Genomic DNA, 12,205 nt, shown 5'->3' on the forward strand with positions numbered 1-12,205 from the left:
ATTAATGGCTCCATTACAAACAGGTCCTCCTCACAGACAATTCAGCTGCTTTTAAAGGCACCAATGTGACTGAATGCATGAAAAACAATGTGTATATGGTCTGTGTAAAAGATAGATAGCAGGAACTTGGATACATGGCAGAGACGAGCACTCAGCATAATGAAACTAATGCAGAAGCGACGCAATCCTTTGAGGTAAACATGCAGGAGGTCCTTTTTCTCTTCCCCCTCAGCTGGGTACATGTTTCTTTCCCACTGTCACAAAGTGATAGTTTATAGACCTCATATGATTTTGGGGGCTTTCTCTCCAATATTGGAGAGTCTTTAAATTAAATATAAAGTACTTTGAGGCGACTGATTTGCCACTGAATTGAACAGCTGCAGTTCCTGTGGTGATCACTTAAGGCTGGCTCAAAAACGTAGAGTCCCGTATCAAAAAAAGCCAACTCTGCAGCAGAAATAAACACGTTTGTAAGGTCATTTTAATTTTTATTAACTTAACCATCTGGGCAATGGAGTTAGCTGAGCAGTGTCTTGATTAAAATAAAAGTTTATATAGTATTTAATTTTTTAATTTTGACCATGTAATCTTCTAAATTCCTTGAAAGGACGTCACATCCCTGATCTGCATCTCATCCCTGGTCTGATCAGTCTCAGGTGGATCACCTGCAGGAGGATAAATGCTAAAATATGAGAGTCACGCAATGACCGCAGGAACATCTATTCTTCACAAGGCCACCTCAAACGCCAAGCAAGGTGTTTCACCAACAATAAACAGAATTATCTTCAAAATTATCCCGGCCTTAGCCTGACAGGGAGCTTTAGGAACCAACAGGCAGTATTATTTACCAGAAACACACACACAGATAGCGAGTGCAGAGATTAGCAGAGTGTGGGAGTGTAATCGAAGCAGATAGAATTATTGATCTGTTTCTGTCTGTCTTCTCACTGAATCTCTCTCATAAGCCTCAGCAGCTCCAGTAACACTAAGCTGGATGGAAACTTCACTCTTATCCTTGCAGCCAGTTCAACTCCGATTGACTGACAGTTCTAATCAACACACACACACACACACACACACACACACACACACACACACACACACGCGTAAATGCCTCGACAGTTTAATCCTAATCTACAGCGATATTAACACCAAACGCAGGACAAGTTTGGGCTGCAAGTATTGTGTTGAAAAGCCTGCAGCATTTGCGCTCAGCGTGGGTGTCCCAGTGGGAATTGAACCCTCAACTGCAGCACTGCTTTATATCAGCCTCCTGGTTTTCAGCTCAGACGCATTAATCAATACGAGAATACGAGAAACGGCGTGTGGAAACAAAGAGCTGGATTTATTTTATCTGGCTTTCAGGGGTTTCTTCTTCTGCTTTCTCAGTTACATCTGGAGTGTCTTTTTATTCATCTGAATAAGGTTTAACAGTGGAAACGCTCACTGCAGTCTCAACGGGTCAGATTTGGTAATATCTCTTTTTTAAAAGTCGCTTTTAACTCGAGTCAGGATTAGTGAGCAGGCCTACAGAGAACACATCTGTTCTGTTCAAAAATGTCTTTGAAGTGATTTAAATAGGAGCTCTTCGGCTCATTTTCAGCTCTGTACTTTCACTCCGGTGACTGCAGCGGAGCAGCTTTGCATGACTCACAGTTCAAAGAAAAAAAAACAACTGTATTTATCTTATTCTGGGCTTTTATGCAACACTCTTTTCCATCCTTTGTCTAAAGAAATCCATTTAACTATACAGGGTGGGCCATTTATATGGATACACCGTAACAAAATGGGAATGTTTGGTGATATTAAAGTCCGAAGACAATTGAAAGTCTGAAGGCAATTGTCTATGGTGTGAAGATACGAGATGTGCAGCACCTGAAACTACGGATACTGGACGCCTGTGCTGGCATTTTTCCTGCGGTGTTGCTATCAGTGTGTGAAGAGTGGGAGAAGAGGGTTGCATTGACAATCCAACACAATGGGCAGCACATTGAACACATTTTATAAGTGGTCAGAAACTTGTAAATAACTCATGAAAGAATAAAGTTACGTTGAAACCAAGCACACCATTGTTTTTCTTGTGACATTATCAATACGTTTGATGTGTCACATGGCCCTCTTACTATTGAAAAAACAAAAGTTGTATCCAAGATGGCCGACTTCTAAATGGCCACCATGGTCACCACCCATCTTGAGGAGTTTGCCCCCTCACATATACTAATGTGCCACAAACAGGACTTTAATATCATCAAACATTCCCATTTTATTACGGTGTATCCATATAAATGGCCCACCGTGTACATTAAAACATTAGCTGTTGTGGAAGAGCGTTAAAGCTGCATTCTTCCTAATAGCCAGCAGGGGGCGCGCCTCTGGTTGCAGAAAGACTTGAGGTTCTATAGACGTTTACAGGGACGCAGCGTTGCTCTGCAACCTCAGTAAACATATTCTTGATATGTCACGGATTCAGTCACTAGTTTGAAATCTGAATATGCAATATTTTCGATTGTTGACATTATCAGGGTCAGAAAGAAGAACAGAGCAGGATATGCTTATTGGTCAAAACCTGACACGTCATTAGCCAATAAACAGACAGCTTCAAAATGTCACAACAGAACTTCTTGAACCAGGCAGTGACATCAGATGGCTACAGTCATTCTTTAAATACAGTCTATGATTTTTTTCTCTGAAGGCCTGCCTCTCTGAACGCTCTCTTTCTTCTGATTGGCCGAGTGCAGGAAGTCCCCAGAAGTGAGAAAACAGTTCAAATCGAGCACAGATTAATAAATATGGTTAAACAGTCTGTGTGTGTATTTAAACCATTTGACTCTTTCATTGTATTTTAAAAGTGACTAATGTGTGCTGCACTTTGCCCAATTTTGTACATCAATAAAATATGAACTAGTTTAACCAACTAATATTTCTGGTGCTGACAATGTTTACTCATCGTGGTCAACTGATCACTAATAATACATATTCTAATCCCAGAAATCCCACAGAAGAAGCGGAAATGAATTATTTTACAACTGGGTGGAAATCTGTCTTATTTCAGGTCAGAGAGGTGCTCTGCCTTCACATGAGTGAAATTTTGAAAAACACAGAAACAAAAACGAATTAAAAAACAAACAAACACACTATATACACTGTACAATGGAATATTTAAATAAAAAAACGTGTGAAATAAGACTGCCCTGTGGGACCAAATCTCTACAAAACAAATATTTTACACAGTGCGTCCTCGCTGTAATTAACGTATTTCAAATAAATAATAAATCGCTGTTTTCAGACAAAAATGGGGAAAATGTAGCTTTGAGCCTCTCAGGTGTAAAGAGCTTCTCGTTGTCATCCCTGCTAACGATGTGAGTATTTGTGACTAATTGTCGATTCGAGGAGTTTACAAGACTCCAGGATATGCATGAGGGCTCAACGGTCAATTGAGAGCGTAATGATCAGATTAACAGCAGGTGGTAAATGTAGATTTCTGACATGCAGCATGATGGTGGATCCACTGAGGCTTAAATTTCACTGCAAAATTTGGGAGAAATGAAACGAGTCCCGTGAACAGAAACAATGTGAAGTAAACCTGGAGCTCTTTCTGAGCAGCAAACAAATCACGAGCCGCCCTGTCCTGTTAATTTTACTGTCAACGTGTGAATTAGTTTCAGCAAACGGGGGAGACATGTTGGACTGAGGAGGTCCAGGCGTCTCTCTGCAGCTTCATTAATAAATGAGAAGAAGAAGAAAGAGTCTTTATTTTAGTGTCATTTAAGAGAGGTCCTCCTGACTGAGCTAAAACAGATCCTCCACACAGCGACTGCACAGCGCCGTGAACGACGGCTTCTAATGAGACAGAAACTGAAGGGAGGGATAATAAAGTTTTCAGCCGGGCAGCGGAGACGTACAGGAAGCCGAGTCCAACAATTAACCCCGTGACACACACACAGAAACACAAAGAGGCAGTGAAAGATCAGCACATTAGTTAATTAGCCCGCTGAGCTGAGGGGGAGACCAGAGAGAGGAGAGGTCGACAGATGGACCAGTGTGTGTGTGCGTGTGTGTGTGTGCGCGTGTGTCTCAGAGTGTGTGACGGACAGCTGGGCAGACAGAGGACACAGATAGAGTTTCTCTAACTGGACTACGATTTCACTGGATCATCCATCACCCTGGAGAACCGGAGGCTGTGACTGAGGACGAGTGATGGGACGACCCCATCAGAGCGAGGACATTTGTGCACCTTAATGGCTTGTTTGACATTTTAGACTTGGGTTTTAAAATCACATTCAGGGTAGAGCTGGCTAAATATGAAGTCCTTTTATCTGGTTGGCCTGAAATCTCACAGAAAAGCCTTCAGCTGATCCAAAACACCACCGTGACAACAGTAACAGGCACATAGGAGATTATATATTTCCCATATTAGCCAGGCAAGAGTTCAGAATTCATCTAAATACATACAAAGTCTTAATGATCAGGACCGGTCACATGTTAAAGATCTCATAGTGCCATGTGATGCTGACAAAGCTCTCAGGATGCTGAGCTGTGATTTCTACAGTTTCTAAAAGTAGAACAGGAGGCAGAACCTTCAGCCTGAAATGATGCTATAAAAATAAAATGGAACTGAACACAAACGAATATGTCACGTTATCAGTCAAGCTGAGAATAAAGTTATAGGTCTTTTAATAACAAAAGGGAAGTGGTGTGAACAAACTTGTTCCCCTTCGGCTGTGGTTGGCCTGTAAAAAAGAGCTGCATTCACTGCTTTTTGTGTTTCTTCTTTAAAAATGCCAAACAAATTTAACTTTGCTTCACAACCAAAAAGCATTTCTGGGTGGCGTCCAACCTGAAACCGGAGAGGTGAACGAACTTTCCGAAGCAAAATGGAGAAGGCGGAGAGTCTGCTGTGCCTTCGCCTGAATTGGCTCAACATAAATAAAACTGAATAAAATGGAATAAATCGATGCGTTTCTTTTCCTTTACGGTGATGCACGTTCACCCTCCCTAAAAGCACAAATACACTCACTGTTTGGCTTAGCTTGAGATAAGATCACAGAAAGAGCGCCTTAGGCCAGCGGGGTCCAGGAGACGTAAAACTGGCCCATGGTGTCACAAAACCCAGGTGTTGGTTGTTTGTTGGCTAAGGCGTCGGTTGCTCTCCCTGCAGCTTCCCTGCAGGTCTCCCTAAATGCAGGAGTCTTAAATAAAGTTAAATTATTCTTCAATAAATCAATGAATATTTGTGTCGAATCGCTGAGATTTTAGCATTTACCAAATTTCTGATGACGATTTCTGCGATCGAGCGGCCTGGTTTAGGTCCGGTGCGTTGGCGGCGAAACACCAGCTGTAACAGTCAGTTTGTTTCAGCAACGATCAATATCAAACGTTTCAGATGTTCTGCTGCCGCTCGGCTCGTCGTCAGGTTGGAGCTGCAGGTCGTCAACATTCATCAGGCTTCATTAATGTTCTGTTGTCAGATCTGAACCGACTACGTGACCTTTGGTTACTCGCAAATTATGAAAGCTAAACTTAATTATCAAAGGGGGGGGGGCTTCAGAGGATTCATATTTGATAAGTGGATTTGATATTCAGAAGCAGCTCCATTAGGAAACATTTGTATGCAATTACCCACAAAAGGTTAGATTGCTGAGAGAGCAGGAAAGAGACAGAAACCACGAGTTATTGATGATCAAATAAAGTAATCAATCCAAAGCACTATGCTTCAGACAGATCTAGCACAGTCTCCTGAAATTGCCTTTGCGTAGTTTTGCAACACTGTGGCACAGAGAAGTAAGAAACCCCAAACACCACCACACACATCAGAGCGTAACAGCTGTGTATTTTGCCACATTAACACTCATGCTTCATGGATGGATTTCAATACAGATGCTGCAACTACTTCAGTGTCTCTCTACTCAGTTAATGACTTTAAATGGCCGCTAAAACAGCTTTTAATGTGGTTAAAGCACAAATGTAAATCAATTAGTTTAAATTCATCAAACAGCAAATATCTTATTCGCCAAGTGACTAATGACATGTAGCCAATGAGCATGCAGCATCTCTGAGCTCTGCCCCAAGGCAATGACCCGAGTTTTCAAAACAAAAGATGGCAAATGGATGATCAAATTATTTTTCCATTTTATGAACTTAATGTTAGGTTAGCAGCAAGTAACCTTTCAAAATAAAAGCACAGGGACTATCTAGTCCTTGTGGAGGCGAGTCTTGCCACTTGGCGACCCTCTTAGAGCATTACTGGGGAAATCATACAAGGAGAAGATGTGGCACTCAAAAATCCTGAATCTATGGGAGAATTCTCACATGTTAAATATGGATAAAGACTCAACAAGACAGCAAAGCAAGGGGAACATTTTAGCCTGTCGTGCACATGCACAGTAGAGGTTCACAACCTTTCAGGCCCTCTCTGAAAATCATTTCGACTTCAGGGTGAGCTTCTTCTGAATTCTTTTTTTGACTTTGCCCCAAAATAAGATTTTAAAAAGTCCCCCCCCCCCGGACGTTGTGTTTCTACATCTCTCAATCTGGTTCACCGATACCGCGCATTGATCTCAGCCTTTCAGGCATCATTCCTGAAATGCATTTCCATACTCCTATTATGAAATTATGCGACCATCTACAGCATCCAAACTGCCGTGTTCGAGTGCTGAATTTAAACGTGTAAACATTGCACTCGGCCCCGCCTCCACCGAACGGGGATAAAACGCTGCCGAGTGCCAGTGCCAGCTGTATCTCAGCGCAGTCGCCCTATCAGGCCTGAAAGTGTCTCAATCTCCCATCTGTTGGCCCGAGTCGCCTCTAAACCATCCAGCTCTCAGCTCTTATCTCTGACCATCTCTGACCACCCTGCATCTCTTGCCACCCAAACGGCCCCTGAAGCCTTTCACACCAGGAAACTGCAGCACAATGCTGCTTTGTTGTGTGTTTATCGGAGCCCACAATTCACACACAGAGCCTCAGTCACAGAGATGAGGGGGTCACACAGGGGGGACGCAGATGGAGGTGATGGATGTGGGCGACAGAAGGGGTGTGTTGGTTTTATAGCTTCTGGTTGGGCCGTGATGAAGCATTTGGGTGGAGTTTGCACTGGATGTCATATAAACTATAAAGATGTCGTTTCAAACTATTAAGTGTTGGTGCAGATAAAGATCACCGGGCTGATTGGGCCTGAGGTTTCACATCCGGGCCGGTTTCTAAGAAGATAAAATCATGCGAGAAGTTTGTGTTCATTAAATCTGTTGGATTTAAATATAGAACAAACGGAGCTACAGTAAAGAAATTAAATAAAAAGACATATTTGGAATAAAAAATGGACGAGATATTTATTGATTTGATTATTTACATGACAAATAAATAACAGAAGCATCCAGTGGATGGATGAAGTCCTTATCATGTTGCCCTAACATTTACATTTTATGGTAACATCTTTTAACCTCATTGATTTTATTTTAGACCTTCCCATATAAATCATTTTGCACCTTTAATTTTAAAAGATCCCAGATACATGCTATTGATTATTTAGTATTTCTATCATATTTTTATTGCACATTTTCACAATTTGAAAAAATATGATTTTTAAATTTTCTGATATTTTAATATTGTTACAGATTATCAGTTTTTTTTTTATCCTTTTTTAAATAAAACACAAGTTAAACATTACAATAATTATTCCTTGTGATGCTTTCGTGTAGTTTAGGGTTTTTCCCTGTCTCTTTGGGCATTAATGGGCATAATAAAATATTTATAAATGTATCCTAATATAATGACAAACTTATGATAACAGTAGAATAAACTGGTGTCCAGAAGAACAATGTCATGGTGGGACCCCACATGCTGCTTAATCTAGTTTACACAGGAGTCGGCGGCAGAGATCATCGCATCCATTTTCTCTTTTTCCCCCCCGTTATCCGATTAGGGTAGCATGGGCTTTGGAGCCAATCCCATCTAACATTAGGCCAGAGTCAGGGCGCACCCTGGACTCGGCCCATCACAGAGTAACACAGCCAGCCTTTCACACTTACATCCACACCGCCAGCCAGTTTTACAATAACTAATTAACCAAAACATTCACATGTTTGGACTGTTGGAAACCCGACATGCAGAGAAGCAGAAGTCAGAGATCCAGACAGAGCGGGTGAAATGTTCCTAAACAGATAACATATTGGACTTGTTGTTTTAATATCTATCATGTAAAGAAATAAAGTGGGAGATGAAATCTGTTGATAAGTGCGAGTTAAAATAAATCTCCAGTTAAACAGACGGGAAAGTGAATGGGAGGTCACGTGAAAGTCTGTGTCGTGCTGATGGCTGCTTGTGTGAAGGTCACATCTGTCTAACAGGGAGCCCAATGTTTCTGAATCAGCGAATTCAACTCGACTGAAGCTGTCAGATATGGAGCTGCTATATTAATAACAAGAAGACAAAAACAGATCATATCACACAACTTATTGAGATTAAGCTGAACGTCGGCGTCTATTGTCTAATGAGGACTAAAACTTTCCTAAACACAGGCTGTGAGAAAACATTGAAAACTCTAAAAATCTAAACGGGGTGTTACATAAGAGCTGACTATGAAAAAGGCTTTTACTCCAGTCTGCCCTACTTTCTTACCTGTCTGGACCCTAATAAGAACCAAAATCTCCAAAACTTTTTTCATACTGTATTAATTAAGACTTAAAATCAATGACTGAACCCATAAACACATCAGGAGAGCGTTGACTGAGGTCACAGATCAAGTAAACAGCAGGGCCGTTTTCCCATAGACCTCTATACAATCTGACCTTATTGCAGCCAGATGAATCGCCCCCTGCTGGCCGTTAGAAGGAATGCATGCTTAAGGCACTTTTACATTGTCTCCTCTTTTCAGACCTGGAATCTCTTATGTACAGTGTATGGATAAAACTGGTCGGGTCAGAGGATGAACTGAGGGGATGCAGAGAGGGCCACACTAACATAGACAAGCTTTTTATGTTTTTAACACTATGAGTCATGCAAAGATGATCCCCGGAGTAATAACAGAGAGCTGAAAATGAGCCCAAGAGGACTCCTGTCCATTTGAGGGTGGTTTACAGTCTAAACATTGCTTCATGAAAACCAAATATTCCTTATAAATCTGCAGGAGATAAACAGAAGCCGCAGTGATGCTGGGAGGATACCGTATCATCGAGGCTGAGATCACAGTAGGCAGGTGGAAGCAACGGCAACATCGGAGACGATTTAAAGGTGATGCCAAAAAATAACTGCACCCCACCCCAACGCACCACGACATTCAACTGTTGAAGCTGGTAAAAGCGGCTGCTTTCAGTTTGCTTCTCGTACACAGATTTATGCAATGAGTGTTTTTATTGAAGTCGATTCAAATGTGTTTTACAACCTATAAGCTGCTGCTAAGTATGATTTTCCCTGTAAACAGACAGTTAATCTTTTATGTTGGTATAACAACAGCTGATCTAATTTAGTCTGATTGTTGTGTCACTTCCTGTAATTACATAAACACAGTGAGCCGCAAACCACCGAGTACGCTAATACGTCCGCTTTAATTTCACTGCATCTTCCTCTCAGCCGGCCCCTATAATTACAAACCACTGTAAACCGTCTGACTGTGCTAATAACAGCTAACACGCTAACACGCCGTCCTGAGAGTCCCACGGCGTGATCGCTTCACTGTCCGTCTGGAAATCAGAGCTTCTTCCTGCTGCTGGCTGGAGGTAAATAAGAAAGAGCCTCTGTGGGGAGGGAGAGGAAGGCTCTGCTTCACCAGACCGAGCTGCTAATTACACACTGGAGCTCCCGCCACAATAGACACTGTTCGTTAAACATACGAGAGAGAAGCGGGGGAATTTACCGGGAAAGAGGAGACGGCAGAAGGGGCTTTTGAATCTCTTTTGTAGCACTAGTTTTGGCTTATTTCTATCTGATCTTATATTTAATGCTAAAGAGTTTCACCTGAAGCATCACAGGTCCATGAATATCTTTGTCTTAAAGTCTAAAATACAACTAATTAACAAATCCATGAATCTCTTAATTTTCTTCAGTTGATATTGTTGGTTTATTTGGGTCTCCTCCTGGCTAGATACCAGCATGTCCAGGGCTCACACAGTGTATGAAAACTTGACTATGAGCAGCAGTGGAGTTTACAATGATAAGGGAAAAAAAACCTACACAGAAAAATCCAAGATTTAAAAGGAAATTAAAAACTAAAAACATAAATCAGTGCACACATCATGCAACGCTCTGCAGCTCTGGGTGCTGAAGCCTGAGGCCTGACCCTCCAGAGGAAGCTCATTCCAGCAGCTCATATCCTCGATCTACTTCGGGTGGTCACTGCGTACAGCTCGTGAGGAACGTCGACCAGTCAGTAAATTAAAACTGTTGTTTATTACCCGTAAACGAGCCTGCTGTAGGTCAGAAGGTCAAACAGGTCATTCGCCAACCTGAATTTTGGTGGTTTGAACTCCAAAGTGTCCCTCACAACGATACTGGATCATAAAATGGTTCCAGTGTATTCTTAACATGACAGTTAAAACTTAAGACTAATAAAACAAAATTAAAATTGTTTAATCAATAATGGTAAATTATGTTGATGTATATCATAATCGTTTGACAGAAGGTAAAATCTCTCTATTCGGTTTACCGCTGCAATCATTTAGCCGGCGTTAGCCAATCAGCTGCCAGCATTTTCATGATAAATGAGTTTTTTTAATAGCAGAAAATACTCAATATCAGAAAATGACACTACAAGGAACGTCTCTGTCTTGAAACAAAACACAGACAGCACAAGGTGTTTTTTTGTTCAATGAGTCCAGGACCTCCCGAAATCATCACTTTTCTGTCATGTAAACAAATAAAAGCCTGAAATGCTGACATTTAAAAGAAAGAAGCAGAATGTTTTGGGCATTTTTGCACATTCTGGGAAACATTTTGTTTATGTAGATGTCCAAAAAGCAAGTTTCCATTATGTGGAGCAAAGAAAAGTAAAAAAAATCCTTTACATTTAAATGTATCTGATCAGTAATTGTTCTCAGCAGTCCTGGGTGCAGCCCCACCAACAGGTCGCTGTAAAATCTCCCAATCAGGACAAGGAGCAATTTTAAGGAGGGACACCTTAAATAGACGGCAGTTAAAACTGCTTGTTCGAGACAGGATGAACTAGAGGTCACAGATACGTGAGGGTTATTTTAATCTGTGAATCATGTAACGCTGCTCTAATGGAATAGAAATATGAAGCAAGAAATGAGAGAAGATCCACTTTAAGCACTGGAAAAATACAAATCAAGGAAAACCTCTTCAGCTGGCATGTGGTTGGTCTGTGGGACCGTTCATTGATGTTTATCTCTGCAGATCAGATCCTTTTAGCCTCTGAGAGATGTTTGTTTAAGTTTGCTGTAACCGCTCAGGGTCAGACGTGTTTAGATGTTCGGCCTCTCTGGTTTCCATCAGCTGATCCATTAAATAAATAACATAAAAAAAGAAACCAACCACCAACATCACACAGCACATGGAACTCTAATGAAATAACAGTGTTAGACACTGATGTGTGTGTGCGGCCTCAGACTTTGTGGTAATGACACTATAGACTATAATACACACACACACACGCACGCACACACAGCTAATGGAGTTGGTGGCTAAAGCAGAGCTACTCCAGATAATTACTCTTCAAAAACATTACTATATCCTCACACACACACACACACACACACACACACACACACACACACACTAATTATATACACACCTGCATTTTGGAATATATTCAATCTTTTGGAATAAAATCAAGATATAACTCAATGTGTGCTGCAGAAAGCACACTGCTATTAAAATTAGCATAGGACGTTTTTGGGACTAATTTAAATGTCAAATAAGCCAGAAAAAAAAACAGGCCAATCAGCTAGCCTTAAACTAATAAAACATACAAAACAGAAAACTGTAATAGAAAAGGTCTAATATTGTCCTGAATAATACAGCATGTGTGTTTAAAAATTCATTCCTCAATACCCAAAACGTATTTTAAAACGTCATCACCATACAGGCACAATAAACACACTGGGTTTGTGGACGGCTCTTATGAGTGCTGCTCTGGCACGGTGGTTATAAGCCAGATTATTCTGGTTCAACCACATGAAGCTGTACTTTTATTTTCTTCCAAACTGCTGTTGGAGGATTACACCTGTGGCACGTTCAAGCTCGGTGGTTTACT

General features: G+C 41.2%; 1 protein-coding gene across 1 annotated transcript in view; it reads right to left on the minus strand.

Annotated features, from left to right (window-relative positions):
* plxna3 (plexin A3) overlaps positions 1-12,205 on the minus strand; it is a 137,977-nt gene that overhangs the window by 106,503 nt on the left and 19,269 nt on the right. The gene's annotated exons all lie outside the window — the stretch shown is intronic.

Source organism: Copadichromis virginalis, linkage group LG20 (genome assembly GCF_057382275.1).
Source record: "Copadichromis virginalis isolate Kocher_CV1m ecotype Utaka linkage group LG20, C_Virginalis_male_GT1.1, whole genome shotgun sequence".
Lineage (NCBI taxonomy): Eukaryota > Metazoa > Chordata > Actinopteri > Cichliformes > Cichlidae > Copadichromis > Copadichromis virginalis.